We start from the raw sequence: 15295 nt of genomic DNA, 5'->3' as shown, positions 1-15295 counted from the left end.
CAGTTGCGGTGCCAGCATCCTTGTTAACACGGGGTCCGCTGAGTCTTCGGGAAGAGGGGCCGGACACCTAATCCGTTCCGCTTTCTTTATCCAGCCCTGGAAAAAGATGGTTTGCTTAGTGTCTTACCACAGGATATCTGATTATGAGGTGTTCGGCGGACGAGTACTTACCGGGGTGTCCGGATGGTTACAGTCTAGGCCGGTATCTTCGGTGGTGTCCGGCCATTGTTTTCGTCTCCCGAAGAATAATTTCCACATTCCTTCGTGCGTAGTGCCGAAGAAGTGCTGAAGAGTCCGTGGCCCTTCTGGGTTAAACTCCCATAGGCGGAGAGGCCGTCGCTATCACGGCAGGGTCCGGCGGACTGGCATTACCTGAATAACGTTGACAATATCGATATCCTTCTCAATGAGGCTTCGGATGCGACTTTGCAGAGTCCGCACCTCGTCAACTGATCCCCAGTCCAACCCCTTATTAATCCACGATGCAAGCTGAGTTGGGGGGCTGGATCAAAACGCAGGCGCAGCTGCCCACTTGGAACCGCGGGGCTCGGTGATATAGAACCACTCCTGCTGCCATAAGTCGGAAGATTCTTTGAAAGATCCTTTTAGCCAGATAGCGCTGGTAAGCTTGCTCACTGAGGCGCCACCGCACTCCGCCTGCCCCCCTCTATCCTTTGCGGTTTCACATTGAAAGTCTTGAGCCACAAGTCGAAGTGTTGAGGAGTTCAGAGGAAGGCTTCGCACATGACGATAAACACCGAGATGAGAAGAACAGAGTTCGGGGCGAGATCGTGAAAATCTAATCCGTAATAGAACATGAGCCCCCGGACGAAGGGATTGAGGGCGAACCCTAATCCTTGCAGGAAGTGGGAAACGAACACGACCCTCTCACCGGATCTGGGGGTAGGGATAACCTTCCCCTCCGCGGGAAGCTGATGGAGGATTTCTGCGGTCAGGTATCTTGCCGCCCGAAGCTTTGCGATATCCTCTTCTGTGACAGAAGAAGCCACCCACCGGCCTTGACGGCTGGATCCAGACATGACTGAGGCTTACGAAGGGTGAAACCTGGGTGTCGGAACTCGAGGTAGTAAGAGTCGAGGAAGAAGCAAGCATGGAGAGGAAGGGCGGGTCTATGCCCCTTTATAAAGGCCGAGAATATCGAACGCCTCCTCCCGGGCTTTAAAATTTGCCTATTCCCAAGGAGTTGTGCCCTAAGGATGGTTGGGTTACCCAGTCTGTGTCGATAAAAGAATTCCTTAATAAGGGGACATGATCTCTGCTTGGATAAGACGTGTCAATGACAACCCCGTTTCGAAACGTGGGGCCGCAGGCGAAACAATGGTTCGACATAATGCCATGTTGTAAAAAGTTGCCAGAGGATTGGACTTATAAATTATCATGCCCTCTGTGGAAGTATATGCTGCTCGTGCTGCCGAGCCGAACTCGATCGTTCGAAGACCATTGTGAAGTATCCGGAAAGAAGGGAACCCGCCTTGCAATGCCGAAGACAAATCTGCGCACCGAACTCCTCGTCATTGAAGCCAGGTTCAGGGGCTACAGAGGGAGTCCTGGACTAAGGGGTCCTCGGGCATCCGGCCTGTTAGCCATGGGCCGCACTGATGGGCTGTGAAGATACGAAGACCGAAGACTGCACCCGTGTCCGGATGGGACTCTCCTTGGCGTGGAAGGCAAGCTTGGCGACCGAATACGTAGATTCCTTTCCTTTGTAACCGACCTTGTGTAACCCTAGATCCTCCCGGTGTCTATATAAACCGGAGGACTTAGTCCGAAGAGGACATACTCATTACCGTAGTCATACAGGCTAGGCCTTTAGGGTTTAGCCATCTCGATCTCGTGGTAGACCAACTCTTGTAATACTCATATTAATCAAGATCAATCAAGCAGAAAGTAGGGTATTACCTTCATAGAGAGGGCCCGAACCTGGGTAAACATCGTGTCCCTTGTCTCCTGTTACCATCGACCTTAGACGCACAGTTCGGGACCCCCTACCCGAGATCCGCCGGTTTTGACACCGACATAAACCCAATCAATATGAATAAACCCCATCATTTTATCCTTAATGGCAACAATACAAATATGTGATTTTTACTGAAGTTGTTTTTGTTGCTTGCTGGAACATCTGCATAATCAGGAATGCAAGAGTGTTCAGGCATGAGAGGCAGAGTTTTAATAAATGGAGAAGTGCATTTATCCATGATATTACACTCATGCAGCACAGAGTCAAGGCTGGATACAAGGAGGACCTGCTAAAGTGGATTTCATTCTTACCCCCTTGAGGTTCTTTTTGTTTTATTAGTAGCTTAGTTCCCTTTCTTCTTTCTTTTTTATGTTCTGATTACCACTTGTAATCTTTGTACATTGTTTTATCTATTTTGAATAAAAGTTAAATGATGTGGGGGGTTCTCCCTACAGTTTCCAGTCAAAAAAAAAACAATACAAATATGTGTCTTGTCCCTTTCTATCACTAGGATATATAGCACCGCAAGGTTAAACCCATCACAAAGCACCTCTCCCATTGCAATATAAATCAATCTAGTTGGCCAAATCAAACGGATAAATTGGAGAAAAATACAAATCTATAACAATTATTCATAATAAAGTTCAAAGAAGACTCAATTAATATTCATGAATAATCTAATCATAAACCCACAATTCGCGGGATCCCAACAAACACACCGCAAAAGAAGATTAGATCAAATAGAACACCAAGAACATCGAGGAGAACATTGTATTGAAGATCAAATAGAGATAAGAAGCCATCTAGCTACTAGATATGGACCCGTAGGTCTATGGTGAACTACTCACGTATAACTGGAAGGCAACAAGGATGATGTAGAAGCCCTCCATGATCGATTCCCCCCGCAGCAGAGTGCCGGAAAAGGCCTCCAGATGGGATCCCGGAAGAACAGAAACTTGCGGCGGCGGAAAAAGTGTTTTGGGTGGCCCTTTGTTAGTTTCCCGGTTTTAGAGAATCTATAGAGGTGGAATTAGGTCAGACGAAGCCACGAGGGGCCCACAAGGCATCTGGGCGCGCTGAAGGAAATATGCCCTAGGGGCAATAATAAAGTTGTTATTTTATATTTCCTTATTAATGATAAAGGTTTATTATTCATGCTAGAATTGTATTGATCGGAAACTTAAATACATGTGTGAATACATAAACAAATATCGTGTCCCTAGTATGCCTCTACTACACTAGCTCGTTGATCAAAGATGGTTAAGGTTTCCTAACCATGGACATGTGTTGTCATTTGATAACGGGATCACATCATTAGGAGAATGATGTGATGGACAAGACCCATCCGTTAGCTTAGCATAATGATCGCTCAGTTTTATTGCTATTGCTTTCTTCATGTCAAATACATATTCCTTCGACTATGAGATTATGCAACTCCTGGATACAGGAGGAATACCTTGTGTTCTATCAAATGTCACAATGTAACTGGGTGATCATAAAGATGCTCTACAGGTATCTCCTAAGGTGTTTGTTGAGTTGGCATAGATCGAGATTAGGATTTGTCACTCCGAGCATCGGAGAGGTATCTGTTGGCCCTCTCGGTAATACACATCATAAGCTTGCAAGCAAATGACTAAGGAGTTAGTCACGAGGTGATGTGTTACGGAACGAGTAAGGAGACTTGCCGGTAACGAGATTGAACTAGGTATAGAGATACCGACGATCGAATCTTGGGCAAGTAACATACCGATGGACAAAGGAATTATGTATTTTGTCATAACGGTTCGACCGATAAAGATCTTTGTAGAATATGTAGGAGCCAATATGGGCATCCAGGTTCCTCTATTGGTTATTGACCGGAGAGGTGTCTCGGTCATGTCTACATAGTTCTCGAACCCGTAGGGTCCGCACGCTTAACGTTCGTGACGGTATAGTATTATATGAGTTACGTGATTTGGTGACCGAATCTTGTTCGGAGTCCCAGATGAGATCACGGACATGACGAGGAGTCTCGAAATGGTCGAGAGGTAAAGATTGATATATAGTACAATCGTATTCGGACACCGGAAGTGTTTCGGAGGGTACCGTGTACTTATCGGGTCACCGGAAAGGAGTTTTGGGCACCCCCGGCAAATATATGGGCCTTATGGGCCAAGAGAGGGAACACACCAGCTCATAAGGGGCTGGTGAGCCCCTATAGAGTCGGCCCTATGAGGAGGAGAAGGAAAGAGGGGAAGGGAAAAAAAGTGTGGAGTAGGACTCCCCCTTCCTTCCCTCTCCCCCCCTCTTTCCTTCCCCCTTCTTCATACAAGGAAAGGGGGCGCAGGAGGGCCGGAGCCCTAGGGTCGGTGGCCAGCCCCTTGGGGCGCGCCCTGGCTGCCCTAGGCTGCCTCCTCCTCCCTCCCACCTATATATTTATGGGGAGGGGGCGCCACACAAGGACACGACATTGTCTTAGCCGTGTGCGGCGCCCCCGTCCACCATTTACTCCCTCGGTCATATTTTCATAGTGCTTAGGTGAAGCCCGGCGGAGATCACATCACCATCATCGTCACCATGCCATCGTGCTGACGGAACTCATCTACTACCTTGCCGTCTTGCTGGATCAAGAAGGCGGAGGACGTCACCGAGCTGAACGTGTGCAGAATGCGGAGGTGTCGTGCATTCGGTACTAGATCGGTTGGAGCGCGAAGAAAGTTCGACTACATCAACCGCGTTGTGAAATGCTTCCACTTGCGGCTACAAGGGTACGTAGACACACTCTCCCCTCTCGTTGCTATGCATCTCCATGGTAGATCATTGTGTGTGCGTAGAATTTTTTTTGTTTTCCATGCAATGATTCCCAACACGCGCCCTGTTGCCTTGTTGTCTCCTCGCTTATCTACTAGTCTCCGCCCGAAGCTTCTAGGGCCTCTCTTGTCCCGAAAAAACCCGTCAAAAAGTTTCATAGCGTTTGGACTCCGTTTGGTACTGATTTCCTGGAAAACCAAAAACAAGCAGAAAACAACAACTGGTACTTGGCACTGGGTTAATAGGTTAGTCCCAACAAATGATATAAAATACCACAAAAAGTTATATAAAACATCTAAGATTGATACTATAATAGCATGGAACCATAAAAAATAATAGATACATTGGCGACGTATCACAGTCTAGAATGAATAGAGCAAGCAACAAGATGCAACAACGTCCACGACAACCCAGCTTAAGCACGCAATTTCAAAATAAAAAGGTGACCCTGTCAATGACCCGATGCCACACTCCACAATGAGCTTGGCGAGGAAGAAATCCCTCATCCCTTCAAACTGCAGCAACCAACGAAGAAGAATCAAAAAAGCCTCACAAAGCACCGAGATAATTAGAAAATCCCATTAGGCATATCCCCGTCAAGCTCTTTTGCTGTACACCATAAAGTTCCTAGATTATCAATAGAATAATTATGATAATAGCCTAGTAATAACAACTTTTCTTTATGATACATAAACTTTGAGACGAGATAGCTAATCTGAATTTAGGGAAGGCTATGCCCTAAGACATGATCGTGTGTCTCTTAAAAGTGAAAATGTAAGCTAATATGACATGATGGTCTTAAGTTGTAGCAAGAACAAAAACAAATCAAAGTACACAAAAGATTTCACGACAAAGAATCGCTAGGGGACTGACCAATGTACAAATCAAAATGAAATTACACATTGATCAAATTTAATACTTGCAGTAGTACCTCTTAAACAACAGAGTAGTTGCAGAGTCACTGGCCCATTGTGTTGGGGGGCAACATTTGATGCCTCTCTTGGTATAAGGGTTTGCTGACGAATTAATGGATTCAATGCATCTTTTGCAGCTGAGGAGGAGAACATTTGCCTTCTATTCTCATAAAGCTTCAAATTCTGCACATTCAGAAAGAAACACGATAAGTACATCATTTATAATGAAGATACTATCCAAAGAAAAAGAAAACATGGTGACAACCTATTTGAATCAGGAAACCATTACTAATTTTATTTTATGTGACCCCTGTCCGCATGGTAAGAACTTCTTTGAATTTGTTTGTTGCACTCATCAGGCAATTTTTTAGGTTGTCCTCAACGGTAGTGGAAAGATTTGGTGTATCCTTGGAAAGATTGCCACTCTCATTTTGTGAATTGCACGGAACCTGTAAGTCTAACATCATTATTCAAGCATTGATATCCTTCTTAACAACTGCATTCAACTCTTGCATCTCTAAGGTAGGGTCATAAAAAGAGATGCCTTATTTGCCACATAGACCAGGATATTTCTCCCATCTCCATGATAGTATCCTATGAATGCCATCGGATTCACGTGGTGCATTATTGAGAACTTGGACAAACTAATAGCATCCGTTGGTGTCAAGAATCATTCAAAACACTATATTCATTGTGTTGGCAAATTAAACATCTTGGTTGACCCTCTAAGTATTCATAAACAGAACCAAGAAGCTCCATGCAGTTATTAAGACTATAAGCCAGACAAAAAGATAGTGTGCAGTATCCACAAGCCCAGACCACTTAAAAGGTCGCTGTAATGCACAATGCTTTACAGAAGAAGAAAAACTGTAAGCATAGTTACATTAGACTGTAATGAGAGCAAATGACAAAAAGTCAATGGTCTATTACTCATGCATCAAAGGAAAATCATGAAATAATTACTATCATATTGTGCTTATTAAAGAGGAATAAATTTGAGATGATGAAACTTGTGGTTAAAATAAGGGCCTTGAAAGTTTTTTGGCAGTTCGCTAAAAATATACCAATAACTAGGGCCTTTTGCCAATAGAACGGACACTCTCAATATCAAATTCATTAGCACAATCACCCCGGAGAACAAATCTGATTTCATTGCCACTACATATTTTGATAGAGAATGAGTCTAAAAGTCAATGGCAAACGCCATAATTGAAAAGCAGAAAATAAATAGGTTGCAGAACCCACAACCAATCTTTGAGCATTATTGTCCTTATCTTTGAGTGCTCTGCCTGATGCATTTCAAGACATAATCTGCCACAACCTCGAGATTTCTGCTTGTCAATGACCATTGAGCACATCGAAACAAATAAATTTATGTGGAGTTCGGCAAAAATAAAAGGGAGCTCTCTAAAAGTAAACTGACATGAGAAAAACATAAACCATGGCCATGGGGACGGGGGTGGACCTACTGGCCTGCTTTTCCTCAGGTTCCTTGGTCCTGCACAACACCTTCATCCCCTAAAGAAGAAGAGAAACACATATAGAGACTCAGAACAAGTAGAGTCAAATTGGAAGAGAAATAGATAAATCGAAAAGGGTGGGATTTATGCATTTGCGTCAATCATGTACCCGGTGATAACCTCTTAGATGAAATAGTCGGCCATGGAGATGTGGTATGAAAACTTCTTCCTCAAGGCTTTTCCTTGCAGAGTATAGACTGGTGTATCATGGACAAACAAACAATAACAAAATTAGAATTATGTCATCCTTTGTAGAATAGCAAGGTAACTTGTTTAGTGAAATTTGAATTAACCAGGTATGTTTGAGATATCAAGTTAGTATGAGTATGAAAGTTGTACTAATATAGACAAATTTAAACAGGAACGGATGTTGAAATGGTGAAGTGCTGAAGAAAATTATCATATACTATCTTACAAATTAAATGTTGGAAGGATGACCAAACATATAGCTTATACATCACAAAAATGAGCACATCCATTATAATAAATAAAAGATCTAGTGTTCTCCAAATATTTGAAGGAAACAATACTCTTTTTTTGGCCTCACTAAACTTACATCCATACATCCATTATAATAAATAAAAATCCCAATCTACTTCTATCCAGATGAGAATGTGTGGAAAAGAATTTTCATTTTTTACTTGCCGATTGATGAATACATATACATTATAATTTAAGGAATATAGTTGCCATGTCCTCCATGATGGTTCTACAAGTAGCAAGCTGAACCTTAACAATCAATGGGTTAGAAAAACACTACCAAATTTAAGGGAAAATGGCTTAGACGCCGTCTCCTTGTATTGTTTGGCTTCTGCATCCAAACTATTTTGTAAAACATGCATTCTTATGGTTCAAGATAGCAGCTCAGAACCTATTCAATCTCCCCTTTTCAATTCCTGGACGGTTGATTTATAGTTGCACAACAAATAGCAAATTTATGTCCTTATCTAGTTCCTATCATGCAACCGGCCATTCACACTAACTGAACTAACACGAAAGAAGCAGACGTGCAACCCAATCGGAATCAAAGCATTGGTATGCTACCTTCCTTTGACAAGAACTTACCTTTCTGATCTAGGCATTGTATGGAGCAGTCCGTGCCCATCAAAGCATTGGAGCAGCTCGTGCTTACCGTCCATGTGTGGAGTAGCCTGTGCCCATCAACCGCGCAAGCGCAAGCATGGTGGACCTATAGCCGAACTCTGTCGGACCACTGCTAGAGAAGAACCTCGCGGAGCAGCCCATGTCGATGGAGCACCGCGCGATGCCGTCAGAGATGTGGCTGCACAAGAGTGGAGGAGCTACCCCTCCTACCACCGCGACCACGTAACTCCACACCCCCTGGTCCGTCCTTCCCTAATACTTCAGCAACGCCAAACACAGCCAACCCTGTCTCTACCTCGCCTCCACTGCCTTGGCCCATCCCGGTACGGCCACATCGCCTCGCTCCTACGTGCTCCGGAGATCTAGATTGAGAAGACCGCTGGAGATAACGCTGGGGAGTGGAGCTTGGGGCGGGATGGAGAGGGCACGAGCGTCGGGGTGGCTGCCAGCGGCGGCGGTAACCCTGGCTAGGAGGAAATGAAAGAGGGGATGTTGGGTCATGGAGGAGACAGAGAGTCACTGCCCAATCCGGGTCGATGAAGTCGCATTTTGGTTTTCTCTTTGTTCGATATATACAGTAGAACTTGACACGGTAAATGAACACGTGGACTACATAAGCGAGCAACCTTACCCTGCACCTTATTGTGTTCGATTCCCCTCCAATAGTAAGCTTCCGCACTATAGAATCTTGGACCCCTGGTTGTATGGTGAGCTTTCACACTATAGAATCACATGCCCGTGCACGCGCCTTTATCCATGTGACATGCATCCATAATTTGATAGAGTTTTAACAATTCATAATAGAAAACTATCACTTAATATACTACAGTTTCATATACACATGCACATCAGTAAAACATTTCAAGCATATATACACATGCACATTTGTACAACTGAGAGCATTGCAATGAACGACATATATACACATGCACATGAGTAACACATTGCAAGCATGCAATGAACACACCGGAAATATGCAGCGGCACACAGCTACTAAGCCCTGCCCGGCCGCTCGAATGCCTCGCTATTCGCGTAGTAGTTGAATCTCGCACGAGGGCACAATAAGTTTTAGTCGTTGAAACTTATGGCTTTCTATCCGAGACTTGTGATTTTCTCGCTCGCTCTTACCAAGTTTCATAGATAATTTTGAAGAATATTTTTTTGTCATTTGTAGGCACAAAAAACGTGATTTTATCGGCCGCTCATACTAAGTTTCAAGAGTTGAAACTTGCAATTTATTTTCAAAATTCATCAAAATGTATTCAAAATGGATCTTATTTGAAAGCCCTCGTCACCAGAAACACAAATATGAAAACATAAATTAAATATTTCAAAATTGGAAGCCAAAAATAAAAGCATGCGTCGGGGACTCGGTACTCCCGCACTTGCGTGCCCCAAATCCGCTCCCATGAACACACCGTAATTGATAGAGACGCTGCAATTGAAAGAGAGCACCACATATATGCATTGGCAGAGAGCAATGTCAATGTAATTGACAAAGAGCATAAAAATACAATTTATACAATGGGATCTTGAATGCGGAAAGCGAAATATATAGTGGGCATAGACCAATACTTTCACTTGATTTAAACTACAATCTGCCTAAAATTCTATCTTGGCATATCATTAACACAAGTGAAAGTGCCAGTTATCAACTAGGGGGTGAATAGGCGATTATTATGAAAGTCTTCGAAACATGCAATGTCTTTGAAGACGCGGAAGCAAAACAATAATTGAATATGATAGTGCAGAAGATAAGATACACTAGACATGCTGGCAGAACAAAATAATTGAAGTGAGAAGTGAAGACAGACAACAGACTAGGTAGCAATGAACAATAGTAACAGTTAATGTGAAGACAAAGATATGATCAGAGGGATTGTCTTCATGCGATGTCATCAAACAAGATGAGCAAGCAAGGCCTTCACGATACAAAATAGTAAGTAAAAGGGTGATGTGATAGAACCGGTTGCTCGGAGAAGACGGTGATTTATTTGACTAGTTCTAGCTGCTGGGACAGTTGTACGTCTAGTTGGGGAGGCTGAGATTGAACTTTGAAGACCTGGTCTTCACCTTATTCCCCTTGAGCTAAGGTCATTATAGACCTCACCCAATCACTCAAGTAAGTCTTCAAGGGAGACTTCCAAACCTTTACAAACTTCGTTCACCGGCAATACATAATGGCTCTTGTATGCTCAAAACGTAATGCCTAACCGTCTAGAAGATCACATTCTTCAAGTGTAACAAGTCTTCGGTTCACTCAGAATAGAATGTCTTTAGTGATGCTCAATCACTTTGGGCTCTAGGTGTTTCGTTTTTCCTCGCATGAAATCTCTCTCAAAGGCTTTGGAGGTTGGTTGCTCTCAAAAGATAAAAGTTGTGCAATAACTCAGAGTAGCCATCAACTTATGGTGGAGGGGAGTGGCTATTTATAGCCAGGGGCAACCCAACATGATTTGAATGAAATGACCCTGGGCCATCAATCAACCACACGTGTCCCAATGGTTAGATTTCAAACACACGCGACAGCATTACTTGGGCTACAAGCAATGTCGACTCATCCAACTCTGGACGATATTTTCTCTCATTGTCTTTGCTAGGAAGACATAGGCCTTTTGGTTGAGCAATCACTTCAACAACTGTCTTCGTATTGCCTCGACCCCACTTAACAGTGTGGTGGTTCCTATGACTCAATAAAAACAAAATGAAGACTACGAAGAAGCTAAGTCTTCAAGTTCCATTGTCTTCACTCATTATCTTCAAAGGTAACCATTGGCTACAATGTCTTCAGACATTTTTAGGGTTCTTCTTCGATAGTTAAACTGAATCTCCCGGGACTTCTATCTGTGTTATCTCGCGTATCTCACAAACACATTAGTCCCTCAACTAGTTTGTCGTCAATACTCCAAAACCAACAAAAGGGTGGCCCTAGATGCACTTACAACAAGCATTTCCAGTACATAGACATAGATCAAAATATCAAAATGGACAAAGAGCACTATATTTACAACAAATTACTCACATAGATCATGATGTAACAAGAGCAGGGATTCAAAGAGAGTTCAAGAGCAGACATGGAGGCAGAGAGAGAAATGACTTACATTCTTAGGACATCCATAAAACCTCCTACCAGTGAGGCTGCCTTCGAATGCTACCAGTTTTGTAGGATTTGTCTTCTCGTAGGACAAGATAGTGACCTTCTCGAACTCCATAATGCCCTCAAAGTCCAAGTCTTCAATTTTGAGAGGGTTATGCATTCGAATGGAGCAAGTCAAATCGACTGGATTCAGTTCAAAATCCCCAAATCAGCAAGAGGCCTAACCCTATCCTATGAGAAAGAAGAGAGGGGGGGCTTACATTTTAATCGAGCTCCTAAAAGGAGTCGTCCCTGGTACGTCGAGTCTCTACCATAGATAGGACCATATGTGTAATGTATTTCCATATAAAAATACCGTATTGGAGTGTTTTTCAAGTACAAGGACCATTCATGCACCAACAAGTTTGAGGACAATTTGTATGATTTTATCCTTTGCAACTGATCTCGTTTTGCTCATAACATTTTTCAGTGGGAGAAAAACAAAGAGACCTCCCCGAATTTGTATACTTTTCTCCTTTTCAAATGGTCTCCTTCTAACTCATAATATTTTGGTAAACGATTCTAATCGGTTGGCCGGTCGCGTCGCACACATGCCTTTGATTGGTCGATCCACCCATGAGAGCCACATCTCCTATGGCCCCGCGCCCACTGGTAACACCTTATCCCGTCGCCCCTCATCTTCTTCTTTTCACCAGGACCATGTGTTGCGTCTGGACGATGAGTTGTGACCCAAATGGAGGGTGCTGGGAATCCAGGTTTTCGACACCGACAAGCGGACAGTCGCTCGCCACGGTGACGCCATGGTTGTGCGCCTTCCATCCTCGTCACCGTGATGCCATGGTCGTGCGCCATCCACCCCCATCGTCCTCGTAGGCACGGTGACACCATGGTCGTGCTGCAAGCTCCAGCCGCCATGCTGGAATCGGCGACACACGAGACACTTTTTTGCTGCAAGTTCCAGCGCACGTGCTGGAACCGGCAATGCCACATGCTGGTATCGATGACAAAAATTGCTTGAACTAACGACCATGTTTGATGCGTGCCTGTTGGCACCCATGCATTGTGCCAATGACTTTTGCTCCAATGGACGATTTGATTTGCTGGAACCGGCGAGCAGTGATGCTGTATCAAAGAGTGAGGATGACACAACAACAGCACCCATGTATCCTGCCGGTGATGTTTTGCTGCAATCGATGTTCTGAATTGTTTGGGACCACAGATCGAGGAAGCAACAACAACACATGGTGTGCCAACGGCTGACCTGTGAGATGCTGCAATTGTCAAGCTGAAATGATGGAACCGACAATGTCAGGAGCTACGACGGGCAGGGGGCATGTCAATGTTTTGATGGGACCAGAGATCCCAGGGAGCTATGACGGCGTGGTGATGCGGAACCATTGTGTGGCATGCGAGAACGGTGTGCCGATGTTTGCTGCATCCAGGGTGTCGCCGTAAGCTGCGCAAGGAGCGGGGGCAGCTTTCCCGCGATTCCAGCGACGAGAGTTGTGAGCGGCGATGCTTTGGGGACCAACGACAAGGGTGCATCAGTGTCGCTGAGTTTTACTGCAAACAGTCACGTACGACAATGCGGTGGGAAGATAGGGATTGGAATCAAGGTGGTTGGGGGAGATGAACATTGAAGCACGAGGGAGGCATGCGAGACATGGAGGCAATGGAAGATGGACCAGATTCGACGGATCAAACGACGAGAGTGTTCCTGTGGCTTGCTCTCCGGGGACGGCTAAATACCAGGGATAAGATGATGAAAAAACATTGGACCACAGTTATGCAACACAACGGATGTGATCTATGTCTAGCGATAGAGTCAAGCTACCACATCATTCTTTGATGCAAACTTGCAACTGCAGTATGGGGCAAGCTTGGGCTGCCTCAAGATTCGCTAGATCTACACAGCTTTCTTCTCTCACCAGCTGCAACATCCAAGTACAACAAGCTTGGCATATCCTGTTCACGGCCTGTGCAATAGCTCTTTGGACTGTCCGTAATGCTAAGGTCTTTCGTAACAACAGACGGTTATCTGCAAAAGTCTTCTCTGAGATAGCAATTCTACTCAGCTGTGGTGTTCTAGAGCTTTAAGAGATGATGATCGGACAACTTTAGGTAGCTGGCCGCGACAGGAGCTCGAGGAATGAACACATTTTTTAGAAAAGGAGGATGAACCCCGGCCTCTGCATCTGGGAGATGCATACAGCCATTTTATTGATTATTCTCGAGGACCTTACAAAGTATTACAACAATATGCCTGAATCCACCATCTTGGCAACATATGCCGCTACTCCTATCCATACGATGAAGGGGTGCTAGCTGGGCCACTCAGACCACTCACCTAAGCCTAACATCAAAACCCGGAAGCCCCAGCCGAGCCACATACCTGGTCTGGGGCACAATCCGGTCAGACGCACTCGTGTGTCGTCGCCGCCATCTTCCACAGGTCCATCTTCAGATCATATTGAGGCATCTACCTTGTCTGGCCACTCAGCCATCGACGTCACCATGACGCCAGACAGCTACCTCCTCCTGCGCGAGTCCATCCCACGCATCGGACGCCGAGCCTCCACAGCGCCATGCCGCCGATAACTACCGCCATCAATGTGTGAGATGAAGCACCGCTCCGCCGAGTCCGGCAGGGCTGCTGAAGACCAAGCACCGTGGAAGAAGGACTCCGAGGCTAAGCACATAGGCGGGAGAGCGCCAACGCACCGCCACCAGACGAACTCCGACCACGCCACCAACCGCCGCCAAGCAACCAAAGCATCACATCCACCCCAAGCTCACCACAAACGACACCCTCAAGAGGGTGACGACGCTCGGAGCGCCGCTGTCGCTCGATCCGGCAAGGATTTGGGCTTTCGCCCGGCATACGAGCTGGGTGGAAGGAGGAGGGGAAGGAGGCAACCTGGATGGCGCCTACAAGAAGGGTACGGCGCCCTCGGGCGTCGCCGCCGTCGTGCCCAGCACTGCTGGCCTCGGATTTCTCCGGAGCCACCTCCCACCTCCAGCCGCCAAACAGGTACAACTCCGGCGACAAGGGCCGCCCAAAGCAGGACCATCGGAGGCAGCCCTGGTTGAAGTAGACGGAGGCCTTCACATCTGGATCGGGCGCCGCCGAGATGCCCGCACCACAGCCACCACCTGCCGCCGCCTCGCCGCCCCCGCGGCCGAGGAAGAACGGCCAGCACCAACGAGCATGGGTCATCGCAGAGCCGGTGTCGATCCACCAGCCGAGGCCGCCGCCATGGATCCAAAGCCCCCCGAGGAAGAACGTGGCGGCCAGATCCTCGCCGCCACCTTCACCGGCGGCCGAGCGGCGAGCCGGCGGCCACCTCTGGTGGCGGCGAGGGAGAGGAGAGGTGGGGGAGAGGGCCGGCGGCGGGCTAGGGTTACGCCGCCCGAGTCGCCCCTGCGGGAGCGACGCGGGGGCCAGGAGTAGTGAGGAATGAACACATGCTTACTTGTAACCTGATTTTGATCTTTGGGGGCTGAGCAACCCCTGTCTCCTGCTCATTCCGACGCCATAGCCTCGCCAGCTCTGTGTACGTGGCTGTGGTGTCCACCCTATACCTCGTACGCTTTTCTGCCCCTATCAATGCAATGATACGTTGCTAGGCGTATTTGAGAAAAAAAACTTTAGATAGCTGGCTGATATAGTTGATTTACATGTAACAAACTCCTAATCTCTAGCTCTCTCTTTTCCTGATCAGGCTTGGTGACGGTCTATTGCATGATCTGTGCAGCATTGACATCACCTTCATGTAATTTGACTAGGGTCAGTCGGGCTCTTGCCCGTTTTGAATGCATAATATTTTGGACACCGATAACTGCCACACGTGTGGTGTATCGGGTGGTTGTGCCGCACGCCTCGTGTGGCATG

The 15295-nt window shown here is 46.0% G+C and overlaps 1 long non-coding RNA gene across 3 annotated transcripts; it reads right to left on the bottom strand.

Annotated features, from left to right (window-relative positions):
* Window positions 1-5069: 5069 nt before the first annotated feature.
* LOC123169224 (uncharacterized) lies at window positions 5070-8797 on the bottom strand. 3 transcript variants are annotated; one of them, XR_006484703.1, is made up of 4 exons: window positions 7312-8797; window positions 7106-7200; window positions 5700-5865; window positions 5070-5283 (listed from the first exon to the last, which is right to left on the bottom strand). It is a non-coding gene; the product is annotated as an uncharacterized lncRNA (long non-coding RNA). The 3 variants fall into 3 exon arrangements; XR_006484702.1 differs by having other exon boundaries at window positions 5070-5395; window positions 5700-7200; XR_006484701.1 differs by having other exon boundaries at window positions 5700-7200.
* Between the last annotated feature and the right edge of the window lie 6498 nt (window positions 8798-15295).

This window comes from Triticum aestivum, chromosome 7D, assembly GCF_018294505.1.
Source record: "Triticum aestivum cultivar Chinese Spring chromosome 7D, IWGSC CS RefSeq v2.1, whole genome shotgun sequence".
NCBI classification, from domain to species: domain Eukaryota; kingdom Viridiplantae; phylum Streptophyta; class Magnoliopsida; order Poales; family Poaceae; genus Triticum; species Triticum aestivum.
Note: the sequence above shows the minus strand (reverse complement) of the source record. Positions and strands in the feature narration are given on the sequence as shown.